Here is a 20,959-nt window from a genome sequence, read left to right on the forward strand (position 1 = left end):
ACCCAGACCCATTCTCCTCTGACTAATGCACCTAACACTATGGGCAATTTAGCATGACCAATTCACCCTGACCTGCACATCTTTGTGACTGTGGGAAGAAACCAGAGCACTTGGAGGAAACCCACACAGACACAGGGAGAAGGTGCAAACTCCACACGGACAGTCACCCCAAGGTGGGAATTGAACCTGGGTCCCTAACGCTGTGAGTCACCATGCCACTCCCCAGGGTTAGGGTCTAGGTGGCCTCCTTAGGATATTTTGAGGAGGTCTGGTCTGCTCCATACCAATGTCAGTCGATCGGCAATTCAGGGAAGGTCTCTTTGCCCGGCCGGTGGTGCCAGCAGCACGGGCAGGAGTGGGCCCAGCAGCATGGACTGGAGTGGGCCCAGCAGCATGGGCTGGAGAGGGCCCAGAGCACGGGCTGGAGTGGGCCCAGCAGCATGGACTGGAGTGGGCCCAGAGCACGGGCAGGAGTGGGCCCAGAGCACGGGCTGGAGTGGGCCCAGAGCACGGGCAGGAGTGGGCCCAGAGCACGGGCAGGAGTGGGCCCAGAGCACGGGCAGGAGTGGGCCCAGAGCACGGGCTGGAGTGGGCCCAGAGCACGGGCTGGAGTAGGCCCAGAGCACGGGCAGGAGTGGGCCCAGAGCACGGGCTGGAGTGGGCCCAGAGCACGGGCTGGAGTAGGCCCAGCAGCATGGACTGGAGTGGGCCCAGCAGCATGGACTGGAGTGGGCCCAGCAGCACGGACTGGAGTGGGCCCAGCAGCATGGGCTGGAGTGGGCCCAGCAGCATGGGCTGGAGAGGGCCCAGAGCACGGGCTGGAGTGGGCCCAGCAGCATGGACTGGAGTGGGCCCAGAGCACGGGCTGGAGTGGGCCCAGAGCACGGGCTGGAGTAGGCCCAGAGCACGGGCAGGAGTGGGCCCAGAGCACGGGCTGGAGTGGGCCCAGAGCACGGGCTGGAGTAGGCCCAGCAGCATGGACTGGAGTGGGCCCAGCAGCATGGACTGGAGTGGGCCCAGCAGCACGGACTGGAGTGGGCCCAGCAGCATGGGCTGGAGAGGGCCCAGAGCACGGGCTGGAGTGGGCCCAGCAGCATGGGCTGGAGTGGGCCCAGCAGCATGGGCTGGAGAGGGCCCAGAGCACGGGCAGGAGTGGGCCCAGAGCACGGGCTGGAGTGGGCCCAGCAGCATGGGCTGGAGAGGGCCCAGAGCACGGGCAGGAGTGGGCCCAGAGCACGGGCTGGAGTAGGCCCAGCAGCACAGACTGGAGTGGGCCCAGCAGCACAGACTGGAGAGGGCCCAGAGCACGGGCTGGAGTAGGCCCAGCAGCACAGACTGGAGTGGGCCCAGCAGCATGGGCTGGAGAGGGCCCAGAGCACGGGCTGGAGTGGGCCCAGCAGCATGGGCTGGAGAGGGCCCAGAGCACGGGCTGGAGTGGGCCCAGAGCACGGGCTGGAGTGGGCCCAGAGCACGGGCTGGAGTAGGCCCAGCAGCATGGACTGGAGTGGGCCCAGCAGCATGGACTGGAGTGGGCCCAGCAGCACGGACTGGAGTGGGCCCAGCAGCATGGGCTGGAGAGGGCCCAGAGCACGGGCTGGAGTGGGCCCAGCAGCATGGGCTGGAGTGGGCCCAGCAGCATGGGCTGGAGAGGGCCCAGAGCACGGGCAGGAGTGGGCCCAGAGCACGGGCTGGAGTGGGCCCAGCAGCATGGGCTGGAGAGGGCCCAGAGCACGGGCAGGAGTGGGCCCAGAGCACGGGCTGGAGTAGGCCCAGCAGCACAGACTGGAGTGGGCCCAGCAGCACAGACTGGAGAGGGCCCAGAGCACGGGCTGGAGTAGGCCCAGCAGCACAGACTGGAGTGGGCCCAGCAGCATGGGCTGGAGAGGGCCCAGAGCACGGGCTGGAGTGGGCCCAGCAGCATGGGCTGGAGAGGGCCCAGAGCACGGGCTGGAGTGGGCCCAGCAGCATGGGCTGGAGTAGGCCCAGAGCACGGGCTGGAGTGGGCCCAGCAGCACAGACTGGAGAGGGCCCAGAGCACGGGCTGGAGTGGGCCCAGCAGCATGGACTGGAGTGGGCCCAGCAGCATGGGCTGGAGAGGGCCCAGAGCACGGGCTGGAGTAGGCCCAGAGCACGGGCTGGAGTGGGCCCAGCAGCATGGACTGGAGTGGGCCCAGCAGCACAGGCTGGAGTGGGCCCAGCAGCAAAGATTGGAGTGGGCCCAGCAGCACGGACTGGAGTGGACCCAGCAGCATGGGCAGGAGTAGGCCCAGCACCAGAAACTGGAGTGGGCCCAGCAGCAGACTGGAGTGGACCCGACAGCACGGACTGGAGTAGGCCCAAAAGCCCGCACTGGAGTGGGCCCAGCAGGATGGACTAGAGTGGGCCCAGCAGGATGGACTGGAGTGGGCCCAGCAGGATGGACTAGAGTGGGCCCAGCAGCACGGACTGGAGTGGGCCCAGCAGCACAGACTGGAGTGGACCCGACAGCACGGACTGGAGTAGGCCCAAAAGCCCGCACTGGAGTGGGCCCAGCAGGATGGACTAGAGTGGGCCCAGCAGGATGAACTGGAGTGGGCCCAGCAGGATGGACTAGAGTGGGCCCAGCAGCACGGACTGGAGTGGGCCCAGCAGCACGGACTGGGGTGGGCCCAGCAGCATGGACTGGTGTGAGCCCAGCAGCACTGACTGGAGTGGGCCCAGCAGCATGTACTGGAGTGGGCCCAGTAGCACGGATTGGAGTGGGCCCAGCAGGATGGACTAGAGTGGGCCCTGCAGCAGGGACTGGAGTGGGCCCAGCAGGATGGACTAAAGTGGGCCCAGCAGCAGGGACTGGAGTGGGCCCAGCAGGATGGACTAGAGTGGGCCCAGCAGCACGGACTGGAGTGGGCCCTGCAGCAGGGACTAGAGTGGGCCCAGCAGCACGGACTGGAGTGGGCCCTGCAGCAGGGACTGGAGTGGGCCCAGCAGCACGGAGTGGAGTGGGCCCAGCAGCACGGACTGGAGTGGGCCCAGCAGCACTGACTGGACTGGGCCCAGCAGCGCGGACTGGAGTGGGCCCAGCAGCACTGACTGGAGTGGGCCCAGCAGCACGTACTGGAGTGGGCCCAACAGCATGGACTGGAGTGGGCCGAACAGCATGGACTGGAGTGGGCCCAGCAGCATGGACTGGAGTGGGCCCATCAGCGCGGACTGGAGTGGGCCCAGCAGCATGGACTGGAGTGGGCCCAACAGCACGGACTGGAGTGGTCTCAGCAGCATGGACTGGAGTGGGCCCATCAGCGCGGACTGGAGTGTGCCCAGCAGCATGGACTGGAGTGGGCCCAACAGCACGGACTGGAGTGGTCTGAGCAGCACGGACTGGAGTGGGCCCAGCAGCATGGACAGGAGTGGGCCCAACAGCACGGACTGGAGTGGGCCCTGCAGCAGGGACTGGAGTGGGCCCAGCAGCATGGACTGGAGTGGGCCCAGCAGGATGGACTGGAGTGGGCCCAGCAGCAGTGACTGGAGTGGGCCCAGCAGCACTGACTGGAGTGGGCCCAGCAGCATGGACTGGAGTGGGCCCAACAGCACGGACTGGAGTGGGCCCAGCAGCATTGACTGGAGTGGGCCCAGCAGCACTGACTGGAGTGGGCCCAGCAGGATGGACTAGAGTGGGCCCAGCAGGATGGACTGGTGTGGGCCCAGCAGGATGGACTAGAGTGGGCCCAGCAGCACGGACTGGAGTGGGCCCAGCAGCACGGACTGGAGTGGGCCCAGCAGCACGGGCTGGAGTGGGCCCAGCAGCACGGACTGGAGTGGGCTCAGTAGCACGGACTGGTGTGGGCCCAGCAGCACGGACTGGAGTGGGCCCAGCAGCACGGACTGGAGTGGGCCCAGCAGCACAGACTGGAGTGGGCCCACCAGCACGGACTGGAGTGGGCCGAGCAGCACAGTCTGGAGTGGGCCCAGCAGCACAGACGGGAGTGGGCCCAGCAGCACAGACTGGAGTGGGCCCAGCAGCACGGACTTGAGTGGTCCCAGCAGCACGGACTGGAGTGGGCCCAGCAGCATGGACTGGTGTGAGCCCAGCAGGATGGACTGGAGTGGGCCCAGCAGCATGGACTGGTGTGTGCCCAGCAGCACGGACTGGAGTGGGCCCAGCAGCACGGACTGGAGTGGTCCCAGCAGCACGGACTGGTGTGGGCCCAGCAGCACGGACTGGAGTGGTCCCAGCAGCACGGACTGGTGTGGGCCAAGCAGCACGGACTGGAGTGGTCCCAGCAGCACGGACTGGTGTGAGCCCAGCAGCACGGATTGGAGTGGGCCCAGCAGGATGGACTAGAGTGGGCCCAGCAGCACGGACTGGAGTGGGCCCAGCAGGATGGACTAGAGTGGGCCCAGCAGCACGGACTGGAGTGGGCCCAGCAGCACGGACTGGAGTGGGCCCAGCAGCACGGACTGGAGTGGACCCAGCAGCACGGGCTGAAGTGGGCCCAGCAGCACGGACTGGAGTGGGCTCAGTAGCACGGACTGGAGTGGGCCCAGCAGGATGGACTGGAGTGGGCCCAGCAGCACGGGCTGGAGTGGGCCCAGCAGCACGGGCTGGAGTGGGCCCAGCAGCATGGACTGGAGTTGGCCCAACAGCACGGACTGGAGTGGTCTCAGCAGCACGGACTGGAGTGGGCCCAGCAGCATGGACTGGAGTAGGCCCAAAAGCCCGCACTGGAGTGGGCCCAGCAGGATGGACTAGAGTGGGCCCAGCAGGATGGACTAGAGTGGGCCCAGCAGGATGGACTGGTGTGGGCCCAGCAGGATGGACTAGAGTGGGCCCAGCAGCACGGACTGGAGTGGGCCCAGCAGCACGGACTGGAGTGGGCCCAGCAGCACGGACTGGAGTGGACCCAGCAGCACGGGCTGAAGTGGGCCCAGCAGCACAGACTGGAGTGGGCTCAGTAGCACGGACTGGAGTGGGCCCAGCAGGATGGACTGGAGTGGGCCCAGCAGCACGGGCTGGAGTGGGCCCAGCAGCACGGGCTGGAGTGGGCCCAGCAGCACGGACTGGAGTGGGCTCAGTAGCACGGACTGGTGTGGGCCCAGCAGCACGGACTGGAGTGGGCCCAGCAGCACGGACTGGAGTGGGCCCAGCAGCACAGACTGGAGTGGGCCCACCAGCACGGATTGGAGTGGGCCCAGCAGCACAGTCTGGAGTGGGCCCAGCAGCACAGACGGGAGTGGGCCCAGCAGCACAGACTGGAGTGGGCCCAGCAGCACGGACTGGAGTGGGCCCAACAGCACGGACTGGAGTGGGCCCAGCAGCACGGACTGGAGTGGGCCCAGCAGCACGGACTGGAGTGGGCCCAGCAGCACGGACTGGAGTGGGCCCAGCAGCACGGACTGGAGTGGGCCCAGCAGCATGGACTGGTGTGAGCCCAGCAGGATGGACTGGAGTGGGCCCAGCAGCATGGACTGGTGTGTGCCCAGCAGCACGGACTGGAGTGGGCCCAGCAGCACGGACTGGAGTGGTCCCAGCAGCACGGACTGGTGTGGGCCCAGCAGCACGGACTGGAGTAGTCCCAGCAGCACGGACTGGTGTGGGCCCAGCAGCACGGACTGGAGTGGTCCCAGCAGCACGGACTGGTGTGAGCCCAGCAGCACGGATTGGAGTGGGCCCAGCAGGATGGACTAGAGTGGGCCCAGCAGCACGGACTGGAGTGGGCCCAGCAGGATGGACTAGAGTGGGCCCAGCAGCACGGACTGGAGTGGGCCCAGCAGCACGGACTGGAGTGGGCCCAGCAGCACAGACTGGAGTGGACCCAGCAGCACGGGCTGAAGTGGGCCCAGCAGCACGGACTGGAGTGGGCTCAGTAGCACGGACTGGAGTGGGCCCAGCAGGATGGACTGGAGTGGGCCCAGCAGCACGGGCTGGAGTGGGCCCAGCAGCACGGGCTGGAGTGGGCCCAGCAGCATGGACTGGAGTTGGCCCAACAGCACGGACTGGAGTGGTCTCAGCAGCACGGACTGGAGTGGGCCCAGCAGCATGGACTGGAGTAGGCCCAAAAGCCCGCACTGGAGTGGGCCCAGCAGGATGGACTAGAGTGGGCCCTGCAGCAGGGACTGGAGTGGGCCCAGCAGGATGGACTAGAGTGGGCCCAGCAGCAGGGACTGGAGTGGGCCCAGCAGGATGGACTAGAGTGGGCCCAGCAGCACGGACTGGAGTGGGCCCTGCAGCAGGGACTGGAGTGGGCCCAGCAGCACGGACTGGAGTGGGCCCAGCAGCACTGACTGGAGTGGGCCCAGCAGCACAGACTGGAGTGGGCCCAGCAGCACTGACTGGACTGGGCCCAGCAGCGCGGACTGGAGTGGGCCCAGCAGCACTGACTGGAGTGGGCCCAGCAGCACGTCCTGGAGTGGGCCCAACAGCATGGACTGGAGTTGGCCGAACAGCACGGACTGGAGTGGGGCCCAGCAGCATGGACTGGAGTGGGCCCATCAGCGCGGACTGGAGTGGGCCCAGCAGCATGGACTGGAGTGGGCCCAACAGCACGGACTGGAGTGGTCTCAGCAGCACGGACTGGAGTGGGCCCAGCAGCATGGACAGGAGTGGGCCCAACAGCACGGACTGGAGTGGGCCCAGCAGCACGGACTGGAGTGGGCCCAGCAGCACGGACTGGAGTGGGCCCAGCAGGATGGACTGGAGTGGGCCCAGCAGCAGTGACTGGAGTGGGCCCAGCAGCACTGACTGGAGTGGGCCCAGCAGCATGGACTGGAGTGGGCCCAACAGCACGGACTGGAGTGGGCCCAGCAGCATTGACTGGAGTGGGCCCAGCAGCACTGACTGGAGTGGGCCCAGCAGGATGGACTAGAGTGGGCCCAGCAGGATGGACTGGAGTGGGCCCAGCAGGATGGACTAGAGTGGACCCAGCCGCATTGACTGGAGTGGGCCCAGCAGCACGGACTGGAGTGGGCCCAGCAGCACGGACTGGAGTGGACCCAGCAGCACGGGCTGAAGTGGGCCCAGCAGCACGGACTGGAGTGGGCTCAGTAGCACGGACTGGAGTGTGCCCAGCAGCACGGACTGGAGTGGGCCCAGCAGCACGGACTGGAGAAGGGCCCAGCAGCACAGACTGGAGTGGGCCCACCAGCACGGACTGGAGTGGGCCCAGCAGCACAGTCTGGAGTGGGCCCAGCAGCACAGACGGGAGTGGGTCCAGCAGCACAGACGGGAGTGGGCCCAGCAGCACAGACTGGAGTGGGCCCAGCAGCACGGACTGGAGTGGGCCCAACAGCACGGACTGGAGTGGGCCCAGCAGCACGGACTGGTGTGGGCCCAGCAGCACGGACTGGAGTGGTCCCAGCAGCACGGACTGGAGTGGGCCCAACAGCGCGGACTGGAGTGGGCCCAGCAGCACGGACTGGAGTGGGCCCAACAGCACGGACTGGAGTGGGCCCAGCAGCATGGACTGGAGTGGGCCCAGCAGCACGGACTGGAGTGGTCCAAGCAGCACGGACTGGAGTGGACCCAACAGCGCAGACTGGAGTGGGCCCAGCAGGACGGACTGGAGTGGGCCCTGCAGCACGGACTGGAGTGGGCCCAGCAGGATGGACTAGAATGGGCCCAGCAGGATGGACTAGAGTGGGCCCAGCAGGATGGACTGGAGTGGGCCCAGCAGGATGGACTGGAGTGGGCCCAGCAGGATGGACTGGAGTGGGCCCAGCAGGGTGTACTATAGTGGGCCCAGCAGCATGGACTGGAGTGGGCCCAGCAGCATGGACTGGAGTGGGCCCAGCAACACGGACTGGAGTGGGGCCCAGCAGCATGGACTGGAGTAGCCCTGCAGGTTGTACTGGAGTGGGCCCAGCAGCATGGACTGGAGTGGGCCCAGCAGCATGGACTGGTGTGAGCCCAGCAGGATGGACTGGAGTGGGCCCAGCAGCACGGACTGAAGTGGGCCCAGCAGCACGGACTGGAGTGGTCCCAGCAGCACGGACTGGAGTGGGCCCAGCAGCACGGACTGGAGTGGGCCCAGCAGCATGGACTGGTGTGAGCCCAGCAGGATGGACTGGAGTGGGCCCAGCAGCATGGACTGGTGTGAGCCCAGCAGAACGGACTGGAGTGGGCCCAGCAGCACGGACTGGAGTGGTCCCAGCAGCACGGACTGGTGTGGGCCCAGCAGCACGGACTGGAGTGGTCCCAGCAGCACGGACTGGTGTGGGCCCAGCAGCACGGACTGGAGTGGGGCCCAGTAGCATGGACTGGTGTGAGCCCAGCAGCATGGATTGGTGTGGGCCCAGCAGCACGGACTAGAGTGGGCCCAGCAGCACGGACTGGAGTGGGCCCAGCAGTGCGGACTGGAGTGGGCCCAGCAGCACGGACTGGAGTGGTCCCAGCAGCACGGACTTGAGTGGGCGCAGCAGCACGGACTGGAGTGGGCCCAGCAGCATGGACTGGTGTGAGCCCAGCAGGATGGACTGGAGTGGGCCCAGCAGCATGGACGGGTGTGTGCCCAGCAGCACGGACTGGAGTGGGCCCAGCAGGATGGACTAGAGTGGGCCCAGCAGGATGGACTGGTGTGGGCCCAGCAGGATGGACTAGAGTGGGCCCAGCAGCACGGACTGGAGTGGGCCCAGCAGCACGGACTGGAGTGGGCCCAGCAGCACGGGCTGGAGTGGGCCCAGCAGCACGGACTGGAGTGGGCTCAGTAGCACGGACTGGTGTGGGCCCAGCAGCACGGACTGGAGTGGGCCCAGCAGCACGGACTGGAGTGGGCCCAGCAGCACAGACTGGAGTGGGCCCACCAGCACGGACTGGAGTGGGCCGAGCAGCACAGTCTGGAGTGGGCCCAGCAGCACAGACGGGAGTGGGCCCAGCAGCACAGACTGGAGTGGGCCCAGCAGCACGGACTTGAGTGGTCCCAGCAGCACGGACTGGAGTGGGCCCAGCAGCATGGACTGGTGTGAGCCCAGCAGGATGGACTGGAGTGGGCCCAGCAGCATGGACTGGTGTGTGCCCAGCAGCACGGACTGGAGTGGGCCCAGCAGCACGGACTGGAGTGGTCCCAGCAGCACGGACTGGTGTGGGCCCAGCAGCACGGACTGGAGTGGTCCCAGCAGCACGGACTGGTGTGGGCCAAGCAGCACGGACTGGAGTGGTCCCAGCAGCACGGACTGGTGTGAGCCCAGCAGCACGGATTGGAGTGGGCCCAGCAGGATGGACTAGAGTGGGCCCAGCAGCACGGACTGGAGTGGGCCCAGCAGGATGGACTAGAGTGGGCCCAGCAGCACGGACTGGAGTGGGCCCAGCAGCACGGACTGGAGTGGGCCCAGCAGCACGGACTGGAGTGGACCCAGCAGCACGGGCTGAAGTGGGCCCAGCAGCACGGACTGGAGTGGGCTCAGTAGCACGGACTGGAGTGGGCCCAGCGGGATGGACTGGAGTGGGCCCAGCAGCACGGGCTGGAGTGGGCCCAGCAGCACGGGCTGGAGTGGGCCCAGCAGCATGGACTGGAGTTGGCCCAACAGCACGGACTGGAGTGGTCTCAGCAGCACGGACTGGAGTGGGCCCAGCAGCATGGACTGGAGTAGGCCCAAAAGCCCGCACTGGAGTGGGCCCAGCAGGATGGACTAGAGTGGGCCCAGCAGGATGGACTAGAGTGGGCCCAGCAGGATGGACTGGTGTGGGCCCAGCAGGATGGACTAGAGTGGGCCCAGCAGCACGGACTGGAGTGGGCCCAGCAGCACGGACTGGAGTGGGCCCAGCAGCACGGACTGGAGTGGACCCAGCAGCACGGGCTGAAGTGGGCCCAGCAGCACAGACTGGAGTGGGCTCAGTAGCACGGACTGGAGTGGGCCCAGCAGGATGGACTGGAGTGGGCCCAGCAGCACGGGCTGGAGTGGGCCCAGCAGCACGGGCTGGAGTGGGCCCAGCAGCACGGACTGGAGTGGGCTTAGTAGCACGGACTGGTGTGGGCCCAGCAGCACGGACTGGAGTGGGCCCAGCAGCACGGACTGGAGTGGGCCCAGCAGCACAGACTGGAGTGGGCCCACCAGCACGGACTGGAGTGGGCCCAGCAGCACAGTCTGGAGTGGGCCCAGCAGCACAGACGGGAGTGGGCCCAGCAGCACAGACTGGAGTGGGCCCAGCAGCACGGACTGGAGTGGGCCCAGCAGCACGGACTGGAGTGGGCCCAGCAGCACGGACTGGAGTGGACCCAGCAGCACGGACTGGAGTGGGCCCAGCAGCACGGACTGGAGTGGGCCCAGCAGCACGGACTGGAGTGGGCCCAGCAGCATGGACTGGTGTGAGCCCAGCAGGATGGACTGGAGTGGGCCCAGCAGCATGGACTGGTGTGTGCCCAGCAGCACGGACTGGAGTGGGCCCAGCAGCACGGACTGGAGTGGTCCCAGCAGCACGGACTGGTGTGGGCCCAGCAGCACGGACTGGAGTAGTCCCAGCAGCACGGACTGGTGTGGGCCCAGCAGCACGGACTGGAGTGGTCCCAGCAGCACGGACTGGTGTGAGCCCAGCAGCACGGATTGGAGTGGGCCCAGCAGGATGGACTAGAGTGGGCCCAGCAGCACGGACTGGAGTGGGCCCAGCAGGATGGACTAGAGTGGGCCCAGCAGCACGGACTGGAGTGGGCCCAGCAGCACGGACTGGAGTGGGCCCAGCAGCACAGACTGGAGTGGACCCAGCAGCACGGGCTGAAGTGGGCCCAGCAGCACGGACTGGAGTGGGCTCAGTAGCACGGACTGGAGTGGGCCCAGCAGGATGGACTGGAGTGGGCCCAGCAGCACGGGCTGGAGTGGGCCCAGCAGCACGGGCTGGAGTGGGCCCAGCAGCATGGACTGGAGTTGGCCCAACAGCATGGACTGGAGTGGTCTCAGCAGCACGGACTGGAGTGGGCCCAGCAGCATGGACTGGAGTAGGCCCAAAAGCCCGCACTGGAGTGGGCCCAGCAGGATGGACTAGAGTGGGCCCTGCAGCAGGGACTGGAGTGGGCCCAGCAGGATGGACTAGAGTGGGCCCAGCAGCAGGGACTGGAGTGGGCCCAGCAGGATGGACTAGAGTGGGCCCAGCAGCACGGACTGGAGTGGGCCCTGCAGCAGGGACTGGAGTGGGCCCAGCAGCACGGACTGGAGTGGGCCCAGCAGCACTGACTGGAGTGGGCCCAGCAGCACAGACTGGAGTGGGCCCAGCAGCACTGACTGGACTGGGCCCAGCAGCGCGGACTGGAGTGGGCCCAGCAGCACTGACTGGAGTGGGCCCAGCAGCACTGACTGGAGTGGGCCCAGCAGCACGTCCTGGAGTGGGCCGAACAGCACGGACTGGAGTGGGGCCCAGCAGCATGGACTGGAGTGGGCCCATCAGCGCGGACTGGAGTGGGCCCAGCAGCATGGACTGGAGTGGGCCCAACAGCACGGACTGGAGTGGTCTCAGCAGCACGGACTGGAGTGGGCCCAGCAGCATGGACAGGAGTGGGCCCAACAGCACGGACTGGAGTGGGCCCAGCAGCACGGACTGGAGTGGGCCCAGCAGCACGGACTGGAGTGGGCCCAGCAGGATGGACTGGAGTGGGCCCAGCAGCAGTGACTGGAGTGGGCCCAGCAGCACTGACTGGAGTGGGCCCAGCAGCATGGACTGGAGTGGGCCCAACAGCACGGACTGGAGTGGGCCCAGCAGCATTGACTGGAGTGGGCCCAGCAGCACTGACTGGAGTGGGCCCAGCAGGATGGACTAGAGTGGGCCCAGCAGGATGGACTGGAGTGGGCCCAGCAGGATGGACTAGAGTGGACCCAGCCGCATTGACTGGAGTGGGCCCAGCAGCACGGACTGGAGTGGGCCCAGCAGCACGGACTGGAGTGGACCCAGCAGCACGGGCTGAAGTGGGCCCAGCAGCACGGACTGGAGTGGGCTCAGTAGCACGGACTGGAGTGGGCCCAGCAGCACGGACTGGAGTGGGCCCAGCAGCACGGACTGGAGAAGGGCCCAGCAGCACAGACTGGAGTGGGCCCACCAGCACGGACTGGAGTGGGCCCAGCAGCACAGTCTGGAGTGGGCCCAGCAGCACAGACGGGAGTGGGTCCAGCAGCACAGACGGGAGTGGGCCCAGCAGCACAGACTGGAGTGGGCCCAGCAGCACGGACTGGAGTGGGCCCAACAGCACGGACTGGAGTGGGCCCAGCAGCACGGACTGGTGTGGGCCCAGCAGCACGGACTGGAGTGGTCCCAGCAGCACGGACTGGAGTGGGCCCAACAGCGCGGACTGGAGTGGGCCCAGCAGCACGGACTGGAGTGGGCCCAACAGCACGGACTGGAGTGGGCCCAGCAGCATGGACTGGAGTGGGCCCAGCAGCACGGACTGGAGTGGTCCAAGCAGCACGGACTGGAGTGGACCCAACAGCGCAGACTGGAGTGGGCCCAGCAGGACGGACTGGAGTGGGCCCTGCAGCACGGACTGGAGTGGGCCCAGCAGGATGGACTAGAATGGGCCCAGCAGGATGGACTAGAGTGGGCCCAGCAGGATGGACTGGAGTGGGCCCAGCAGGATGGACTGGAGTGGGCCCAGCAGGATGGACTGGAGTGGGCCCAGCAGGGTGTACTATAGTGGGCCCAGCAGCATGGACTGGAGTGGGCCCAGCAGCATGGACTGGAGTGGGCCCAGCAACACGGACTGGAGTGGGGCCCAGCAGCATGGACTGGAGTAGCCCTGCAGGTTGTACTGGAGTGGGCCCAGCAGCATGGACTGGAGTGGGCCCAGCAGCATGGACTGGTGTGAGCCCAGCAGGATGGACTGGAGTGGGCCCAGCAGCACGGACTGAAGTGGGCCCAGCAGCACGGACTGGAGTGGTCCCAGCAGCACGGACTGGAGTGGGCCCAGCAGCACGGACTGGAGTGGGCCCAGCAGCATGGACTGGTGTGAGCCCAGCAGGATGGACTGGAGTGGGCCCAGCAGCATGGATTGGTGTGAGCCCAGCAGAACGGACTGGAGTGGGCCCAGCAGCACGGACTGGAGTGGTCCCAGCAGCACGGACTGGTGTGGGCCCAGCAGCACGGACTGGAGTGGTCCCAGCAGCACGGACTGGTGTGGGCCCAGCAGCACGGACTGGAGTGGGGCCCAGTAGCATGGACTGGTGTGAGCCCAGCAGCATGGATTGGTGTGGGCCCAGCAGCACGGACTAGAGTGGGCCCAGCAGCACGGACTGGAGTGGGCCCAGCAGTGCGGACTGGAGTGGGCCCAGCAGCACGGACTGGAGTGGTCCCAGCAGCACGGACTTGAGTGGGCGCAGCAGCACGGACTGGAGTGGGCCCAGCAGCATGGACTGGTGTGAGCCCAGCAGGATGGACTGGAGTGGGCCCAGCAGCATGGACTGGTGTGTGCCCAGCAGCACGGACTGGAGTGGGCCCAGCAGCACGGACTGGAGTGGTCCCAGCAGCACGGACTGGTGTGGGCCCAGCAGCACGGACTGGAGTGGTCCCAGCAGCACGGACTGGTGTGGGCCCAGCAGCACGGACTGGAGTGGTCCCAGCAGCACGGACTGGTGTGAGCCCAGCAGCACGGATTGGAGTGGGCCCAGCAGGATGGACTACAGTGGGCCCAGCAGGATGGACTGGAGTGGGCCCAGCAGGATGGACTAGAGTGGGCCCAGCAGCACGGACTGGAGTGGGCCCAGCAGCACGGACTGGAGTGGGCCCAGCAGCACGGACTGGAGTGGACCCAGCAGCACGGGCTGAAGTGGGCCCAGCAGCACGGACTGGAGTGGGCTCAGTAGCACGGACTGGAGTGGGCCCAGCAGGATGGACTGGAGTGTGCCCAGCAGCACGGGCTGGAGTGGGCCCAGCAGCACGGGCTGGAGTGGGCCCAGCAGCACGGACTGGAGTGGGCTCAGTAGCACGGACTGGTGTGGGCCCAGCAGCACGGACTGGAGTGGGCCCAGCAGCACGGACTGGAGTGGTCCCAGCAGCACGGACTGGAGTGGGCCCAACAGCGCGGACTGGAGTGGGCCCAGCAGCACCGACTGGAGTGGGCCCAGCAGCACGGACTGGAGTGGGCCCAGCAGCACGGACTGGAGTGGGCCCAGCAGCATGGACTGGAGTGGGCCCAGCAGCACGGACTGGAGTGGTCCCAGCAGCACGGACTGGAGTGGGCCCAACAGCGCGGACTGGAGTGGGCCCAGCAGGACGGACTGGAGTGGGCCCAGCAGCACGGACTGGAGTGGTCCCAGCAGCACGGACTGGAGTGGGCCCAACAGCGCGGACTGGAGTGGGCCCAGCAGCACGGACTGGAGTGGGCCCAACAGCACGGACTGGAGTGGGCCCAGCAGCATGGACTGGAGTGGGCCCAGCAGCACGGACTGGAGTGGTCCCAGCAGCACGGACTGGACTGGGCCCAACAGCGCGGACTGGAGTGGGCCCAGCAGGACGGATTGGAGTGGGCACTGCAGCACGGACTGGAGTGGGCCCAGCAGGATGGACTAGAGTGGGCCCAGCAGGATGGACTAGAGTGGGCCCAGCAGGATGGACTGGAGTGGGCCCAGCAGGATGGACTACAGTGGGCCCAGCAGGATGGACTGGAGTGGGCCCAGCAGGATCGACTAGAGTGGGCCCAGCAGCACGGACTGGAGTGGGCCCAGCAGCACGGACTGGAGTAGGCCCAGCAGCACGGACTGGAGTGGACCCAGCAGCACGGGCTGAAGTGGGCCCAGCAGCACGGACTGGAGTGGGCTCAGTAGCACGGACTGGAGTGGGCCCAGCAGGATGGACTGGAGTGTGCCAGCAGCACGGGCTGGAGTGGGCCCAGCAGCACGGGCTGGAGTGGGCCCAGCAGCACGGACTGGAGTGGGCTCAGTAGCACGGACTGGTGTGGGCCCAGCAGCACGGACTGGAGTGGGCCCAGCAGCACGGACTGGAGTGGGCCCAGCAGCACAGACTGGAGTGGGCCCACCAGCACAGACGGGAGTGGGCCCAGCAGCACAGACTGGAGTGGGCCCAGCAGCACGGACTGGAGTGGGCCCAACAGCACGGACTGGAGTGGGCCCAGCAGCACGGACTGGAGTGGGCCCAGCAGCACGGACTGGAGTGGTCCCAGCAGCACGGACTGGAGTGGGCCCAACAGCGCGGACTGGAGTGGGCCCAGCAGCAGGGACTGGAGTGGGCCCAGCAGCACGGACTGGAGTGGGCCCAGCAGCACGGACTGGAGTGGGCCCAGCAGCACGGACTGGAGTGGGCCCAGCAGCACGGACTGGAGTGGTCCCAGCAGCACGGACTGGAGTGGGCCCAACAGCGCGGACTGGAGTGGGCCCAGCAGGACGGACTGGAGTGGGCCCAGCAGCACGGACTGGAGTGGTCCCAGCAGCACGGACTGGAGTGGGCCCAACAGCGCGGACTGGAGTGGGCCCAGCAGCACGGACTGGAGTGGGCCCAACAGCACGGACTGGAGTGGGCCCAGCAGCATGGACTGGAGTGGGCCCAGCAGCACGGACTGGAGTGGTCCCAGCAGCACGGACTGGAGTGGGCCCAACAGCGCGGACTGGAGTGGGCCCAGCAGGATGGATTGGAGTGGGCCCTGCAGCACGGACTGGAGTGGGCCCAGCAGGATGGACTAGAGTGGGCCCAGCAGGATGGACTAGAGTGGGCCCAGCAGGATGGACTGGAGTGGGCCCAGCAGGGTGGACTATAGTGGGCCCAGCAGCATGGACTGGAGTGGGCCCAGCAGCATGGACTGGAGTGGGCCCAGCAACACGGACTGGAGTGGGGCCCAGCAGCATGGACTGGAGTAGCCCTGCAGGTTGTACTGGAGTGGGCCCAGCAGCATGGACTGGAGTGGGCCCAGCAGCATGGACTGGTGTGAGCCCAGCAGCACGGAATGGAGTGGGCCCAGCAGCACGGACTGGAGTGGGCCCAGCAGCATGGACTGGTGTGAGCCCAGCAGCACGGACTGGAGTGGGCCCAGCAGCATGGACTGGAGTGGGCCCAGCAGCATGGACTGGTGTGAGCCCAGCAGCACGGACTGAAGTGGGCCCAGCAGCACGGACTGGAGTGGTCCCAGCAGCACGGACTGGAGTGGGCCCAGCAGCACGGACTGGAGTGGGCCCAGCAGCATGGACTGGTGTGAGCCCAGCAGGATGGACTGGAGTGGGCCCAGCAGCATGGACTGGTGTGAGCCCAGCAGCACGGACTGGAGTGGGCCCAGCAGCACGGACTGGAGTGGTCCCAGCAGCACGGACTGGTGTGGGCCCAGCAGCACGGACTGGAGTGGTCCCAGCAGCACGGACTGGTGTGGGCCCAGCAGCACGGACTGGAGTGGGGCCCAGTAGCATGGACTGGTGTGAGCCCAGCAGCATGGATTGGTGTGGGCCCAGCAGCACGGACTGGAGTGGGCCCAGCAGCACGGACTGGAGTGGGCCCAGCAGCGCGGATTGGAGTGGGCCCAGCAGCACGGACTGGAGTGGTCCCAGCAGCACGGACTTGAGTGGGCCCAGCAGCACGGACTGGAGTGGGCCCAGCAGCATGGACTGGTGTGAGCACAGCAGGATGGACTGGAGTGGGCCCAGCAGCATGGACTGGTGTGTGCCCAGCAGCACGGACTGGAGTGGGCCCAGCAGCACGGACTGGAGTGGTCCCAGCAGCATGGACTGGTGTGAGCCCAGCAGCACGGATTGGAGTGGGCCCAGCAGCACGGACTGGAGTGGGCCCAGCAGCATGGACTGGAGTGGGCCCAGCAGGACGGATTGGTGTGGGCCCAGCAGCACGGACTGGAGTGGTCCCAGCAGCACGGACTGGTGTGGGCCCAGCAGCACGGACTGGAGTGGTCCCAGCAGCACGGACTGGTGTGAGCCCAGCAGCACGGATTGGAGTGGGCCCAGCAGCACGGACTGGAGTGGGCCCCCAGCACGGACTGGAGTCGGCCCAGCAGGACGGACTGGAGTGGGCCCAGCAGCGCGGACTGGCGTGGGCCCAGCAGCACAGACTGGTGTGAGCCCAGCAGCACGGACTGGAGTGGGCCCAGCAGCACGGACTGGTGTGGGCCCAGCAGCACGGACTGGAGTGGGCCCAGCAGGACGGACTGGAGTGGGCCCAGCAGCACGGACTGGAGTGGGCTCGGCAGCATGTACTGGAGTAGGCCCAGCAGCACGGACTGGAGTGGGCCCAGCAGCACGGACTGGAGTGGGCCCAGCAGCACGGACTGGAGTGGGCCCAGCAGCACGGACTGGAGTGGGCTCGGCAGCATGTACTCGAGTAGGCCCAGCAGCACGGACTGGAGTGGGCCCAGCAGGACGGGCTGGAGTGGGCCCATCAGCATGTACTGGAGTAGGCCCAGCAGCACGGACTGGAGTGGGCCCAGCAGCACGGGCTGGAGTGGGCCCAGCAGCACGGACTGGAGTGGGCCCAGCAGCACGGACTGGAGTGGGCCCAGCAGGGTGGACTATTGTGGGCCCAGCAGGATGGACTGGAGTGGGCCCAACAGGATGGACTGGAGTGTGGCCTGCAGGATGGACTGGAGTGGGCCCAGCAGGGTGGACTATAGTGGGCCCAGCAGCATGGACTGGAGTGGGCCCAGCAGGATGGACTGGAGTGGGCCCAGCAGGATGGACTGGAGTGGGCCCTGCAGGGTGGACTATAGTGGTCCCAGCAGCATGGACTGGAGTGGGCCCTGCAGGGTGGACTACAGTGGTCCCAGCAATACGGACTGGAGTGGTCCCAGCAGCATGGACTGGAGTAGCCCTGCAGGTTGTACTGGAGTGGGCCCAGGAGCATGGACTGGAGTGGGCCCAGCAGCATGGACTGGTGTGTGCCCAGCAGCATGGACTGGAGTGGGCCCAGCAGCACGGACTGGTGTGAGCCCAGCAGCACGGACTGGAGTGGGCCCAGCAGCACGGACTGGAGTGGTCCCAGCAGCATGGACTGGAGTGGGCCCAGCAGCACGGAGTGGAGTGGTCCCAGCAGCACGGACTGGAGTGGGCCCAGCAGCACGGACTGGAGTGGTCCCGGCAGCACAGACTGGAGTGGGCCCGGCAGCACGGACTGGAGTGGGCCCAGCAGCACGGACTGGAGTGGGCCCAGCAGCACGGACTGGAGTGGTCCCAGCAGCACGGACAGGAGTGGGCCCAGCAGCATGGACTGGAGTGTTCCCAGCAGCACGGACTGGAGTGGGCCCAGCAGCATGGACTGGAGTGGTCCCAGCAGCACAGACTGGAGTGGGCCCTGCAGGATGGACTCGAGTGGACCCTGCAGGATGGAGTCGAGTGGGCCCAGCAGGATGGACTGGAGTGGGCCCTGCAGGATGGACTGGAGTGGGCCCAGCAGGATGGACTAGAGTGGGCCCAGCAGGATGGACTGGAGTGGTCCCAGCAGCACGGACTGGAGTTGTCCCAGCAGCACGGACTGGATTGGGCCCAGCAGCATGGACTGGTGTGAGCCCAGCAGCACGGACTGGAGTGGGCCCAGCAGCACGGACTGGAGTGGGCCCAGCAGCATGGACTGGTGTGAGCCCAGCAGCACGGACTGGAGTGGGCCCAGCAGCATGGACTGGTGTGAGCCCAGCAGCACGGACTGGTGTGAGCCCAGCAGCATGGACTGGAGTGGGCCCAGCAGCACGGACTGGAGTGGGCCCAGCAGCACGGACTGGAGTGGGCCCAGCAGCATGGACTGGAGTGGGCCCAGCAGCACGGACTGGAGTGGGCCCAGCAGGATGGACTGGAGTGGGCCCAGCAGCACGGACTGGAGTGGGCCCAGCAGCACGGACTGGAGTGGGCCCAGCAGCACGGACTGGAGTGGGCCCAGCAGCACGGACTGGAGTGGGCCCAGCAGCATGGACTGGAGTGGTCCCAGCAGCATGGACTGGAGTGGGCCCAGCAGCACGGACCGGTGTGAGCCCAGCAGCACGGACTGGAGTGGGCCCAGCAGCACGGACTGGAGTGGGCCCAGCAGGATGGACTGGAGTGGGCCCTGCAGGATGGACTGGTGTGAGCCCAGCAGCATGGACTGGAGTGGGCCCAGCAGCACAGACTGGAGTGGGCATAGCAGCACGGTCTGGAGTAGGCCCAGCAGCATGGACTGGTGTGAGCCCAGCAGCACGGACTGGAGTGGGCCCAGCAGCATGGACTGGAGTGGGCCCAGCAGGACGGGCTGGAGTGGGCCCAGCAGCACGGACTGGAGTGGGCCCAGCAGCACGGACTGGAGTGGGCCCAGCAGGATGGACTGGAGTGGGCCCAGCAGCACAGACTGGAGTGGGCCCAGCAGCACGGACTGGAGTGGGCCCAGCAGCACGGACTGGAGTGGGCCCAGCAGCACGGACTGGAGTGGGCCCAGTTGCACGGAGTGGAGTGGGCCCAGCAGCACGGACTGGAGTGGGCCCAGCAGCACGGACTGGAGTGGGCCCAGCAGCATGGACTGGAGTGGGCCCAGCAGCACGGACCGGTGTGAGCCCAGCAGCACGGACTGGAGTGGGCCCAGCAGCACGGACTGGAGTGGGCCCAGCAGCACGGACTGGAGTGGTCCCAGCAGCACGGACTGGAGTGGGCCCAGCAGGATGGACTGGAGTGGGCCCTGCAGGATGGACTGGTGTGAGCCCAGCAGCATGGACTGGAGTGGGCCCAGCAGCACAGACTGGAGTGGGCATAGCAGCACGATCTGGAGTAGGCCCAGCAGCATGGACTGGTGTGAGCCCAGCAGCACGGACTGGAGTGGGCCCAGGAGCATGGACTGGAGTGGGCCCAGCAGCATGGACTGGTGTGAGCCCAGCAGCATGGACTGGAGTGGGCCCAGCAGCACGGACTGGTGTGAGCCCAGCAGCACGGACTGGAGTGTTCCCAGCAGCACGGACTGGAGTGGGCCCAGCAGCATGGACTGGAGTGGTCCCAGCAGCACGGACTGGAGTGGGCCCTGCAGAATGGACTCGAGTGGACCCAGCAGAATGGACTGGTGTGAGCCAAGCAGCATGGACTGGAGTGCGCCCAGCAGCATGGACTGGTGTGAGCCCAGCAGCATGGACTGGAGTGGGCCCAGCAGCACGGACTGGTGTGAGCCCAGCAGCACGGACTGGAGTGTTCCCAGCAGCACGGACTGGAGCGGGCCCAGCAGCATGGACTGGAGTGGGCCCAGCAGGATGGACTGGAGTGGTCCCAGCAGCACGGACTGGAGTGGGCCCAGCAGGATGGACTGGAGTGGGCCCTGCAGGATGGACTGGTGTGAGCCCAGCAGCATGGACTGGAGTGGGCCCAGCAGCACAGACTGGAGTGGGCATAGCAGCACGGTCTGGAGTAGGCCCAGCAGCACGGACTGGAGTGTGCGCTGCAGCACGGACTGGATTGGGCCCAGCAGCATGGACTGGTGTGAGCCCAGCAGCACGGACTGGAGTGGGCCCAGCAGCACGGACTGGAGTGGGCCCAGCAGGACGGGCTGGAGTGGGCCCAGCAGCACGGACTGGAGTGGGCCCAGCAGCACGGGCTGGAGTGGGCCCAGCAGCATGGACTGGTGTGAGCCCAGCAGCATGGACTGGAGTGGGCCCAGCAGCACGGACTGGTGTGAGCCCAGCAGCACGGACTGGAGTGTTCCCAGCAGCACGGACTGGAGTGGGCCCAGCAGCATGGACTGGAGTGGTCCCAGCAGCACGGACTGGAGTGGGCCCAGGAGCATGGACTGGAGTGGGCCCAGGAGCATGGACTGGAGTGGGCCCAGCAGCATGGACTGGTGTGAGCCCAGCAGCATGGACTGGAGTGGGCCCAGCAGCACGGACTGGTGTGAGCCCAGCAGCACGGACTGGAGTGTTCCCAGCAGCACGGACTGGAGTGGGCCCAGCAGCATGGACTGGAGTGGTCCCAGCAGCACGGACTGGAGTGGGCCCTGCAGGATGGACTCGAGTGGACCCAGCAGGATGGACTGGTGTGAGCCCAGCAGCATGGACTGGAGTGCGCCCAGCAGCATGGACTGGTGTGAGCCCAGCAGCATGGACTGGAGTGGGCCCAGCAGCACGGACTGGTG

The sequence above is a fragment of the Chiloscyllium punctatum genome, chromosome 36, assembly GCF_047496795.1.
Source record: "Chiloscyllium punctatum isolate Juve2018m chromosome 36, sChiPun1.3, whole genome shotgun sequence".
Taxonomy (NCBI): Eukaryota; Metazoa; Chordata; class Chondrichthyes; order Orectolobiformes; family Hemiscylliidae; genus Chiloscyllium; species Chiloscyllium punctatum.